The following is a 13,680-nucleotide window of genomic DNA, read 5'->3' as shown; positions in this document are numbered from 1 at the left end:
AGAGAACTGGAGGTCCTCCAATATATACTAACACCTGTGGGAGCTGAATCCCCTCCTCCTAAGAAGGCAGAAGACTGGCCCCAACCTGCACAGCAAGTGGGTGGCGGGAGGCAAGCGCCTCACATACTGATTTACTACATTTTCCCAGATAACCCACAGGTCAGATGTGGTGTTTCTGTACCTGATCTTGACTCAGTTTCTCTTCAGAGCCAACGCCTAATATCAACACCATCCCGGCTTCCAGCTCTTCTGAGCAGTTTACCCTGCACCCTCCTGGCCTGGATCTCAGCTGTTTGGAGAAGGCACAGAGAAGCAGGCATAGAAGAGGTTTTCCTTCTCTCTCAGGCAGGCACAGAACTCAGTTCCAAGTAGCGGGTACCCTGGGCGTCTTCAAAAAACTACAGTGCGACCCCACCACCAGAGGGCGGTGTGAAGGCTGAAAGTAACTGGGTAATTAAAATCCTGCAAGAAATTGGGTACTGGGTATGGAACTCAGGGGCACTTTGCACTGGGCCATATCCTCTGCCTTTCTTTTTTATTTTGGGACAAGGCCTCGCAAAGTTGCTGAGAGTCTCACTAAATTGCCCAGGCTGGCCTGGGACCTGAGGTCCTCCTGCTCAGCCTCCCAAGTCTCTGGGATCACAGGCTGTGCCACCGCACCCAGGTACCAGTAAAGCTGTAAAGGGGGTAAAGATGCTTTCAATGGCTCTGTCACTGAGCGTCCAGAGACAGGAGAGCCAGCCAAGAACGTGAGGCAGATCCCACCAAGATTAGGCTGGCCAGGATCCACGAGCAGAACCGTTGTGGTTAGGCACAACAGTTAGGATTGTGAGGATTTGCTTATGTGACCAAATATTGCTTCTGTCCTTTGTCACGAGTTTAAAGCCCCACAGTAGCATAAGGGAGTGACTAAGATGCTATCCGTGTTGCAGGTGGGAGGAGGCTATGCCATCGCTTTTCATTTAAACAGGTTGGGGACCTGTGGCAGGCCCAGCAGTGAGATGACCAACAGCCAGCTCAGCCCTGCACCCTAGATCCTCTCACGTGCATCACTTCTCACTGTCCCCCTGTCCAGGCTTCTGGGGGATCGGCAGTCGGGGAGCGGGTTGAGTGAATGCTGTTCTCGGGGGATGAAGGGAGGGAGGAGTGTGTAAGGGGATGGGGTGCTTCACCCTAGGTCCCAGTTTCTGTCCTACAAAACCTAGAATCAAAACCCACTTACCCTGAAGAGTGGATTTCCTTCCTCATCCCCAGGAAAGGGTCATGGTTCTCTGTAGCAGACGGAGCCCTCCTGCTGCACTTTCTTCAGTTTAATTCTTTGACCTGGTCGGATTCACCAAACATCATGTCTCAGGCCTCCCTAGGCGAGAACACCTGCCCCCAGCCCCGGGCTATCAAGGTTTTCTTTCACTGACAGGCAAGGGAAGGTGCCCAGCCCCAGAGGAGCCATCTGAATTTCTCAGAAGGGGAGAGGAGATGCCATTGATCCCCCAACTTAAGCCAAGTGCCTGGCATTCAGTGAAGCCATCTCACCATGGCAGGAGATGAGGAAGATTCCCTTCCCTCCATCTGTGCTGCCCCAGGGTCCACCCCACGGGGGACCCTGGAGCGGAGCTCCCATCCTGCAGCTCAGACACAGGTGACCTGCTTCTGCCACACTGGGCAGAATCAAGGACCCCAGGAAAGGTCAGACAGGACGATACCTAGAGGGAACCACAATCCAGCCGGGAGACCATCCACCAGTGGGTAGACAGAGGGGAGCTCCTGAGGGTGCAGATCCTGAGACGAGACTTCTGTTCTTGGGGCACGGGAACCCTTTTGAGAAAGAGAAGGAGGGCCGTGTTTTTCTCAGAGACGCTCACAGTGAGGCCTCTTTCTACTCCTTCCCACCCCACCACTCACGGCTTCCCAGGGTGGAAATTCCTCACCTGGTAACAATCTAGACTTGAGGCAGGAAGCTGGTGTCCCGAGCCCTTGCTACAGATTTAGTCTGAGGAGCAGTTAGATTCAATCAGATCTATTTTATTGATGCTCATCACACTTCAGACACATCCTGATTGTAAGTCCTGAGTCTACACCCAAGGGTCCCAGGCGCTCACCTGTGACGTGTCTTAAGTCCGGGCCGCTGGAACTCCATCTGGGCCAGGGGAGTCTGGTGCCGGGGGACAACTGCTAAGGAGGTCTGGTCTTTCTGTCTGGGTCCTGTTAGTCCCACCGGCTCTCAGAAGGGTGGGCTTTGAAGTTCCAGTGCTGTCGTGCTTGCTGGTGAGCCCTGGGGTGTACGCCCGGGTGTAGACTCCTACATCCCTAACTGAAGTCTAAGTTCTGCAGTTTATCTTAAGTTTTGCAGTTGACATTCCATCGTGGACACAATGCTTGCAGTCTTATCTAACGCACACACTAGTTAATATAATCCACAGTCAATAATCCTGTAATATTTTCTGGGACTCATATCCCCTGGCCAGCAGTCACAGGCTGCCCGGGAGCTTGGCCATGTCTGCGGGCCCCACCTCTGAGTTAGAATTGACCACTGTTCCTCACCTGCACAGGTAAACCAATGCCCTGATTTGCGGTGGTCTCCCTGGTCTCACTGCTCCTGCCCTGTCCGGCCCTCAGCCCAACAGCCTCTCCCAACCCCCAACCCCAAGGCCCATTCCCCTCCCCACAGCAGCCAGACTGAGCCTGCTCCACCCAGGCCTTCCCCACCAGCACCCAGGGCCCGCTAGACGGGCGCCCTCCCTTCTTCCTGCTGTCCTCTCTCCCACCTCCTGGCCCCTCACTGTTCCTGGAAGCACCAGGCCACTCGTGTCTCAAGGTCCTTTACATCAGTGGCTCCCTGTGTCTAGAAGGTTCCCCTCCTGGACATTCCCATGGTTCATTCTTACATCCTGAAGGATTGCTCAGATATTACCGTCTTGGGGACGCCGCTCCCTACCAGCTCTCTGAACCTTGTCCTCGCTGTCCTTTTGTCCCATTTATGGCGCCCTGACACATGGTAACTTGTTTTTCGTGTTTGGTGTCTATTGTCACCATCACCTAAGCTCCACCAGGACAATCCTTTGTCTCCTTTGCCGGTTTATCCCCACCTCACGCTCCTAAGTGCTCAGTGGGTGGAAGCAATGCTCCAGCGGCCGGGGTAGGCCGCCGCCTGTGGGCTCTGAGCTCCCGCCTCCCTACTCCTGCGTTCAGAAAACGGAGTCTCACACCTGGGCACCCAGGCCAGTGTCCACTGGGCAAGCCAGGCCCCCGCTTTGGCCCTGGCCATGCCCTCTGGTCAGTGCCACTGCCCTCCCTGCCCAGGACCCTGCTCCTCCGCCCTGGCAGACCCCCAGTGCAGCCTGGGTGCCTCCCCCTCTGCTGCCCCGTGGGTTCTGGTTCTCCGTGGGGCATGGGGCCACGTCTCCCTGCCCCCCTGAACCCTGACTGGAGGTCCCCTCTGAGAGCCAGAGTCTGACAGAAGTTCAAGTGGTAAAAACTGGATCCCAAAATGGGGATTTTTGCAACAGGGCAAAGAGAGTTCAGTATGGTACTGGGCTCAAGTCTGAATTCCACACTGCTGAGGGCCATTACCAAGTAGGAATGACGCATCGAAATTTCCTTGCCAAGCGTACCCCATGCTGCTTAGAGGACATTTGATGGAACATTGCATGCATGCTTTAATAAGGTGACCTTGCTCAAGGACCAAGGCGGATTCGGGTTTAGAGCTGATCAGGTTTGAGGAAGTAACCGGCTCCTTGAGTTTAAGGCGTTGCCAGTTTAAGATAATGGGTTTTAGGGAAGTTGGAAGTTGAAGATTATTGCTGGGATTAGGGTGTTCCTGCTGCTTGTTCCCGTTGAGTTCTCGTGAGATTAAAATGGGATTTGGAGATAGCCTCGTGGAGTAGGTGAATTGTGCGGGAGACTGCAGAACGGGATGGCCCCTGGACCTGTGTGGAGGCGGTGTGAGAGCTGGAATAAAGAATTGCTGTTTGAACCTACAAAGCTGTGAGTGCCTCGTGATTCTGGTGCCAAGCCGAGACATTGGCCTTGGCATTTTGGTGGCCCGTACGCGGAACGTCTGAAATTTGGAGGTGAGTAAAATCGCTCCCCCCTGAGGGAAGGCGAGAGAATGGGTGACCATTTCAAAAAACAATGTGTTCTTGTTTTGATTTATTTCGTTTTTGTTTCAAGCTGCCTATCCCTAGAAATTTCTCAGGCAAACTGGGAAAAATGGTTGGCTCAAGGTTTGAAGTTTGTTAGCCCCGAGAAAGAGAAAATTGATACAGTGAATTTTTATTCAGTTTTTGTTTCATTCAGTTGTGGTTTTGTTTTGTGTTATCTTATTGGGTTGCGTTATCTTTATAGAAGATTAGAAATTATTAAAAAAGAAGCCGAAAAAGTGTTAAGTAAATTGTTAGAGATTCAGACCATGGAGGAAGACATTTTAGGTCAAGCAAAAGAGAAGGTCTCTCGAGCTAGTCAGAGAAAGGGAGAAAATTTAAAGGAAAAGGGGTTATTAGAAAAAAGGCCACAACAAGAGGCTGTCACTAACTCCGTTTTACCAGAGGGTGTAATTCAACCAACAGCCCCACCGATGGAGACAGCTGAGTGGCCCTCAAACCCCGTAGTTGATAGATGGGATCCTGAGACAGGACCTCAAAGATTAGCATGCCCTGTATTTGAACAGGCAGGAGGGCGGCGAATTCACCGTATTTTAGAATTTAACACAGTGAAGCAGTTAAAGGAGGCTGTAACAACCTATGGTCCTCAAGCCCCCTTCACGGTAAGCATGGTGGAGTCCATTACTAACTTGGACATGACGCCAGCAGATTGGGCTAGCATGTATAAATCTGTGCTAAATGGAGGACAATATTTGTTATGGAAGGTTGCCAATGAGGAATTTTGCATGGAGACAGCTAGGCGAAATGCAGCAGCCGGTTACCCTCAAAGAAGTCTTGAAATGTTATTAGGAAAGGGACCTTATGAGGGTCAGCGGCAACAAATGGAATATGATCCTGCTGTATATGTACAGATTGCTGCAGACGCAGTTAGGGCATGGAAGACTTTACAAGGACATGGAGATTTACAAGGTCAGCTATCTAAGGTAATACAGAGACCTAATGAACCTTACGCTGACTTTGTAGATAGGCTTATTCAAACGGCTGCCAAAATTTTTGGTGACACAGAACAAGCAATGCCATTAATAAAACAACTGGCTTATGACCAAGCAAATCGTTGCTGCAGAGAGGTTATTAGACCATGGAGACATGAAGATTTAAACACATATATTAAATTATGTAGAGATGTTAATGAACAAGGGCAAGTCTTGGCAGCTGCAGTACAACAGGCTTTAGATGCCAGGCTAGAAACATGCTATAATTGTGAACAAACAGGACATTTTAAAAGGAGTTGCCCCATAAGAGGAGGGTTTAACAAAACTAGAAATCAAAGGAATAGAATACCGGGTATTTGCCCACGATGCCGTAGAGGGAGACATTGGGCTAATGAATGCCGTTCTCAAACCACCATAGAAGGTACTCCCTTATCAAAAAACGGACAAGGATCAGGTATTTACCCACGATATCATGGAGAAAGGCACCAGGCTTCATTGCCAAAAAACGGACCGGGGGGCCCAATGCTCCGGGGCCCACAACCACAAATATACGGGGCAGTGGAGGAACCCAGAAACCCCATCAGGGTGGTGCCCAGGACACATTGTCCATTAAATCCCTCATCAGACAAACCCGAGGGAGCGCAGGGTTGGACATCTGCGCCTCTGCCAGAGCAGTATTAACTCCAGAGATGGGAGTTCAAATCATTCCCACAGGAGTAAAAGGACCTCTTCCCCAAGGAACAGTAGGCTTATTGTTGGGACGTAGTTCATCTACATTAAAAGGACTTATGATAAGTCCTGGGGTAATTGATCCCGATTATGTAGGTGAAATAAAAATTATAGCTAGTTCTCCAGGAGGTATATCAGTAATTTCACCTGGAGATAGAATAGCACAGTTGTTAATACTACCCAGCCTACATAATAAGTTCTCTAGTCTTAATGTAGAAAGAGGTTCCAAGGGATTAGGCTCCACAGGTGTAGATTGGGCTATGTTGTCTTTAAATTTAGATTCTCGCCCAATGTTAAAACTAAATATTCAGGGTCGTGACTTTAATGGACTGCTGGACACAGGTGCTGACCTTAGCATCATATCTCTTCAAGAATGGCCAAAACATTGGCCATTACAACAAGCCACTCAAACGCTTCGAGGCCTAGGAGTGGCGACTAATCCCCATAGAAGTGCTATGGTATTAGATTGGAAGGATCCTGAAGGATGTGAAGGAACTATACAGCCATATGTTTTGGATCACCTTCCTATTAATTTATGGGGACGAGATGTCCTAGATCAACTAGGTTTGATGTTAACAAATAACATCAATCCTAATGTGCCCACTACTAGGGCTAGACAAGGTATCAGGAAAGAAAAAAGATTAGGAAAACAAGAACAAGGTATAGCAGCGCCAATTCAAATAGATCAAGGAACAGACAGACATGGGTTGGATTTTCAGAAAGGGCCACTGAGACAATCAAAATTACTTGGAAATCAGAAAGACCAGTGTGGGTTCCTCAGTGGCCCCTGACTAAAGAAAAGATAAAAGTAGCCCATGATCTGGTCAAACAACAATTAGCGGAAGGACATTTACAACCTTCCGTATCTCCTCATAATACTCCCATTTTTGTTATCAAAAAGAAATCGGGTAAATGGAGATTATTACAAGATTTAAGAGCAATTAATAATGAAATGGTCATTATGGGACCTGCTCAATCAGGGATTCCTCAATTATCTGCTTTACCAAAAACGTGGCATGTTTTAGCTATAGACATTAAAGATTGCTTTTTTTCGATTCCAATTCATTCCGAGGATAGTCCACGTTTTGCATTTACTATCCCTGCATTAAATCATGAAGGTCCTGATGAGAGATATGAATGGAAAGTACTCCCTCAAGGAATGGCTAACAGTCCAACTATGTGTCAAATATATGTTAATAAAGCAATCCAGCCACTTAGAAATCAAAATCCTGAACTACAAATATTTCACTATATGGATGATGTATTATTGGCACATAAAGATAAAAACACATTGCTGGAATGTTATGCCACACTTACAAACTTGTTAAAAAATTATAATCTAGAGATAGGGATAGACAAAGTACAATTAAATTTTCCAATTAATTATTTAGGAGTTCTATTATCCTCAACCATGGTCCGTCCACCTAAAATTCAAATACGAGTAGATCAACTCAAATCACTTAATGACTTTCAAAAGTTGTTGGGAGATATAAATTGGATAAGGCCCTATCTAGGCATACCAACAGGAGAGTTGGGACCTTTATTTGATATTCTAAAAGGTCCATCAGATCCGAATTCACCCCGAATGTTAACTCCTAAAGCTAGAAAGGCATTAAAAATTATTGAGACATATATGGAAAATATGCATTTAGATAGAATTGATATAAGTTTGCCTTTATTATTTATTGTACTACCAACAAGAAATATTCCTACAGGAGTATTTTGGCAGGAAGGTCCATTATTGTGGATACATTTATCTTATTCTCCTAACACTATTCTTACTAGGTATCCTGAGGCTGTAGGACAATTAATACTCAAAGGTATAAGAGCAGAAAAGACAGTGTTTGGAATTTCTCCCAATAAAATTATTACTCCATATACTATGGAGCAAATTGATGAGTTAGCTAATGAATTAAATACTTGGGCAATAATCATGTGTAAATCGAATGTTTCATTTGATAATCATTTACCATCTAATCCTTTGTTGTCTTTTTGGTCTAAGCATCCTGTAGTTTTTCCTAAAATGACAAGAAAAACACCTATCATGAATGCTCCAAATATATTCACTGATGGGTCTAATAATGGTACAGCTGCAGTGGTTACCCCTGATCAAACTTTTACATTTTTAGTTCCCAAACAGTCAGCTCAAAAGGTAGAGCTTAATGCAGTTCTACAAGCTTTTATGATGTTCAAAGATTCTGTATTTAATTTATTCTCTGATAGCCAATATGTAGTTAATGCTATAATATCCCTTGAAGATGCTGGTAGGATTTCCCCTTCCTCTACTGTTTTCTCTTTGTTTTCCACTATACAAAGTCTAATCTGGGATAGAAAAGATCCATTCTTTATAGGACATATCAGGGCACATACAGGATTGCCTGGAGCCCTTAGTTTGGGCAATGATTTAGCAGATAAAACTACACATGATATACATATTTTTTCTACTGTAGAAGAAGCTACAAATTTTCATAAAAGGTTTCATGTTAACGCTAATACTTTACAGAAGCGTTTTAAAATAACTAAGGAACAAGCCAGGCATATAATAAAACAATGTCAAAATTGTGTGACCTTTTTACCACAAGTTAATCTTGGAGTCAATCCTAGAGGACTGATACCTAACCATATTTGGCAGATGGACGTCACACACTTGCCAGAATTTGGAAAATTAAAATATTTACATGTTACAGTTGATACTTCTTCCGGATTTTTGATGGGCTCCCTTCATGCCGGAGAGAAAACTAAAGATGTTATAGCTCATTGCTTACAAAATTTTGCCACTGTGGGTGTTCCTAAACAGTTAAAAACTGATAACGGTCCTGGTTATACGTCTAAATCTTTTAAACAATTTTGCTCATCATTTGGTATTACTCATATAACAGGAATCCCATACAATCCACAGGGACAAGGCATAGTTGAAAGAGCTCATCAAACTATTAAAACGTACCTATTAAAGCAAAAAGAGGGAATTGGAAAGGGGTATATATCCCCCAAAGATAAACTTAAAATAACTCTTTTTACTCTAAACTTTCTAAATTTGGATTCATCAGGACTTAGTGCTGCGGAAAGACATATGTATCCGAAAAATGTACATAAGCCTAAGGTACTTTGGAAAGATATTCTAACAGGACAATGGAAAGGTCCCGATCCAGTTATTGTCTGGAGTCGGGGTTCCGTTTGTGTGTTCCCACAGGGAGAACAGCAGCCGATTTGGATTCCAGAGAGGTTAACCAAAACAATTTCTACAGAAAAAGAAGATGATTTGACTGAAATCCATAACAGCTGAAATCCAGAGCTCCAGCTTGGCTATTCTTACATCTGCGACAGTGATTAACCATGGTGCTTTTTTTCAATATCTATTTTATTATTGCATTTTTCCTACATCGTAAAGTTCTATTTTATTTTTTGAGCTCATACAAACCTAGGTTAATGTTTTTCTGATCAGTTTTGTTTTTTGACTGTGTTTTATTTTTTGACTGTGGAGTTTTTAAACATTGCAATGGAGATTTTACCTAGGTAAAGCTACAAGGCCGTTATTATTGTCTTGTATGTTGTATGTTATGTGTGCCCTGTTTTGTGTTGCATGTCAGTATGTGTGTATGTCCATATTTTTATATGAGGAGCGCTCATGAAAAAATGGATCCGAATTTTTTTTTTATTCACGTGATTTAAGTGGTTTAATTTAAATTAGTTAAACAGCTGTTAATGATTGCTTTCAAAGGTGATTAACAGATCTGTTTGCTTACTATTGTTTTTAAAGGTGATTAACAGATCTGTTTGTTTACTTTCACTTTTCCTTTTCATCATATTTAATAATTCTGTTCAGGATAATGTCTCTTTAACATCATTGCCAGAATTCCCATCTCCATCCCAGTGCCGGTGAAGACAAAGAAAACCAAACTACAGCTTCTATGATAGCTACCACAGTAAACTGTATAAACTGATGCATCAATGAATATAACTCAACAAGTAATGCTCAATCAAGGACTTGATTTACTTTGGGAGGAAATGGACATATTGATAGACTCCTCCGATTTGAACTGCCTGCAGAACTTGCCTGGACTATATATCAGTTGCATGCATTGTGAACTATCGTCTGGTGCAGCGAATTGTGGTACTGCTGGCATATTTTTGCTGATGGTGTCACCAGTGATGCAATTTCCTTGCCAGCGCACCCCATGTTAATTGTGGTAATGCTGACATCTTTGCTGATGGTGTCACCAGTGATGCAATTTTTCCAAAGGATCCGTCAATTGGCTTGGTGTCGTGGCATTTCTGTATCTTCCTCCCTTCTACTAGTGATGGTCTAAAATTTGGGGGCCAACAGAGGTGAGGCAAGAACCTCACCCCCCCACTGGCACCAAGGTTAAATTTGGGGGCCAACAGAGGTGAGGCAAGAACCTCACCCCCCCACTGGCACCAAGGTTAAATTTGGGGGCCAACAGAGGTGAGGCAAGAACCTCACCCCCCCACTGGTGCTTAGGCCTATCCACAAGCATGGCTGAATGCTGGACCGGTAGTCAGCGACGGGTTGATCTGATTGCAGTGGATTCAACCTAAGACAGGGGACTGACGCCTAGAGGTCAGTTCATCCGATGACGGGTAAGAACCATATGTTGAATTGGACAACCTACCAGGCACGGTCCTAAGCCACATTGCTTGTTGTTTAATTAATCAGAAGGGGGGAGATGCTGAGGGCCATTACCAAGTAGGAATGACGCATCGAAATTTCCTTGCCAAGCGTACCCCATGCTGCTTAGAGGACATTTGATGGAACATTGCATGCATGCTTTAATAAGGTGACCTTGCTCAAGGACCAAGGCGGATTCGGGTTTAGAGCTGATCAGGTTTGAGGAAGTAACCGGCTCCTTGAGTTTAAGGCGTTGCCAGTTTAAGATAATGGGTTTTAGGGAAGTTGGAAGTTGAAGATTATTGCTGGGATTAGGGTGTTCCTGCTGCTTGTTCCCGTTGAGTTCTCGTGAGATTAAAATGGGATTTGGAGATAGCCTCGTGGAGTAGGTGAATTGTGCGGGAGACGGCAGAACGCGTTTGCCCCTGGACCTGTGTGGAGATGGTGTGAGAGCTGGAATAAAGAATTGCTGTTTGAACCTACAAAGCTGTGAGTGCCTCGTGATTCTGGTGCCAAGCCGAGACATTGGCCTTGGCACCACACGAACAAGTGGCCCAAGGGTAGAAAATCACCAAGAAGAGACCTCAGGAGTAAAGAAGGATTCTGTGAACAGACGTGGCAGGATTCCTGCTGAGGGCAGGGCAGGTGATCAGATTCCCCAGGTGAGGGATTCTCTCTGACCCGTCAAGAAGGGTGTGTGCGAAACCTGGTGATGCAGCCCCAACGAGGACAGATTGGAAGCCCAGGGTTGAAGAAGACCTGAGAGGGGCTTAGAGGGGCCCGACTCGGTCAGTCAAGGGGGCAGTCTGTGTGCCCCTTTGCTGGCGAGGCCAGCCCCAGGGCCTGGCCCGGTCCTCCTGCTCTGCCTGGAGTGCCAGGCGGGCTCAGAACAAGATGAGGTGCCCAGCACCCACACCCTCCAGAGAGCACTGTGGGTACCAGGGATGAGACGGAGCCAGACCTGATCCCCAGAGAACCAAAATGTCGCTGCAAGGTCCCTGAGGACAGTGATGGGGGAAACTGGCAAAATACTCCATCATCCAGAGCTGGGCCAGTCCTGGGTACCCTTGGAGGAAGCCCCAGGGGCCACTTGAGTCCCAGCCTCTGCTGCTGCCCCAGTTTAGACAGTGGCCTGAGGCTGCTCTGCCCACAGATTCTACAGGAGACAAAAGAGGCTTTAAACGCAGCAAGCTTAGCCACCACAACCCGTTTTTCTGCTTAGGAAAGACACAGTGTTATGGTTTGGATACACAGATGTTCCCCGAAGCACCTGTGTTAATGCAGGAACACTCGGAGGTAAAATGATGGGATTGTGAGAGCTGTTACCTCATCAGTGCATCCTAGTGGGAAAGGACTGGGTGGTGACCGTGGGCAGGTAGAGCATTGCTGGAGGAGGTGGGTCACTGGGGATGTGCCCTGGAAGGGTTCATCTTCCCGTGGCCCCTCCTCCCCTCCCCTTCTCTGCTCCCTGGCTCCCAGGAGGAGAGCAGTGTTCCTCCATCACACCCTTCCACCAGAGTGCTCTGCCTGGTCCTGGGCCCAGAGCAATGGAGTCGGCCCGCCATGAACTAAACCTCTGGAGCTGTGAGCCAAAATTAAATTTCCTCCTCTAAGTTGTTTTTGCCAGGTGTTTTGGTCACAGCAACACGAAATTAACTAACATAAATGGGTTAAGAATTCGAGAGTCCTCGCCTCATCCATTGATCTCTACCCTTTGATTTCAAAGACAGGACATTCTATGAGCAAGTTGGCTGACTGCCTGTCACAGGTTACACGACCACCAAGAGAGACCCCCCAGGGGTACAGCCCTAAAATGGGCAGATTCCTATTTTAAGTGGCATGAGCTGTGACTCAGGGATCCTGTCTCTGCCTGCCCCCACCCAGCTCCCCACGCCCTAGTTGCAGCTTTTAATAGTATTTTTTAAAATCAAAGACTTGAAAATTTCTATAAAACATATCTTATGGAAACCAGAATACATAAATAAATCTTATAACTCAATAACTAAGAAAAACAACTCATTTTTTTGCTATTTGGAGAAGGCAGAAGATTTGAACAGACATGTCACCAAAGAAGATATACAAATGGCAAATTAAGCACATAAAAAGACACTCAACATCACTAGCCCTCAGGGAAACACAAATTAAAGCCCCAAGAAACTCCTGGGGTGCAGTCTCCCAGTGTAGATGGGCCACTGCCAGGCCCTAGAGGTGTATTAATTTCACAATTCACAACTAGAAAGCCTGTACTAAAAACATACTCAATAAAATATTTCATAAAGAAGAAATGAAAAGTAAAAAATGAAAATCAGCAGAGGAGAAACTACACTAGAAAAATAGTCAAAGTAAAATCTAAATCAACTTAAAAAGTTGAAAGAAACTAAAGTGACAGGGAATAAAAAATCATCTCTCAATAATAACATTAAGTGAAAATGGTCTAAACTCATCAATCAAAAGACATATGCTGGGAGATTGGATTAAAAGCAAGACCCACTACTATACAGTCTCCAAGAGACTCGTTGCATAAGAAAAGACATGAACAGACTGAAGGTGAAAGGATGGGGAAAAACCGTATCATTCACATTGAAATTGTAAACAAGGAGGGGTTTCTATTCTCATATCAGATAAAGTGGAGGTCAAGCCAAAGTTAATCAGGAGAGACAATGAAGGTCATTTCATACTACTTAAGGGATTCATACAACAACAAGAAATAACAATTGCAAATATTTATGCCCCAAACAATGAAGTATCTATGTATATCAAACAAACCCTTCTCGATATCAAGAATCAAGAAGACCATGACACAATAATATTGGGTGACATTAGCATACCTCTCTCATCACTAGATAGATCTTTGAAACAAAAACTAAATAAAGAAGCTACAGAACTAGAAAATACAATTAATAATTTAAGCTTAACAGACACATAGAATATTTCATCCATTAATGACCAAATACATTTCTTCTCAGTACCACATGAAATATTTTCTAAAACAGACCATATTTTAGGCCATAAAGCAACTGTTATAAAATATAAAACATAAAGATAATACTGTGTATTCTAACAGATCATAATGGAATAAAATTAGAAATCAATGATAGGATAAAAAATAGAAATTACTCTAACATTGGAGGACTAAATAAAACACTACTGAGTGATGAATGAATAGCAAAAGAAATCAGGGGTTGAATTTTAAAAATACTTAGAGGTAAGGAAGAACAGTGATAGAAATCAA

At 44.9% G+C, this 13,680-nt stretch overlaps 1 protein-coding gene across 4 annotated transcripts in view; it reads right to left on the bottom strand.

The window, feature by feature from the left end:
• LOC120883708 (olfactory receptor 11H7-like) overlaps positions 1–13,680 on the bottom strand; it is a 63,071-nt gene that overhangs the window by 6,303 nt on the left and 43,088 nt on the right. For 3 of the 4 annotated variants that reach the window (XR_013424368.1, XR_005725896.2, XR_013424364.1), the window contains exons 2-4: positions 1,704–1,815; positions 1,223–1,323; positions 182–289 (exon numbers count right to left, since the gene is read on the bottom strand). The gene's annotated coding sequence lies outside the window, so the exon portion shown is untranslated. The remainder of the gene's footprint in view (positions 1–181; positions 290–1,222; positions 1,324–1,703; positions 1,816–13,680) is intronic. The other variant, XR_013424367.1, reaches the window with a different exon arrangement.

The sequence above is a fragment of the Ictidomys tridecemlineatus genome, chromosome 7, assembly GCF_052094955.1.
Source record: "Ictidomys tridecemlineatus isolate mIctTri1 chromosome 7, mIctTri1.hap1, whole genome shotgun sequence".
In the NCBI taxonomy this organism is placed as follows: domain Eukaryota; kingdom Metazoa; phylum Chordata; class Mammalia; order Rodentia; family Sciuridae; genus Ictidomys; species Ictidomys tridecemlineatus.
This window is presented reverse-complemented; position numbering and strand designations above follow the sequence as displayed.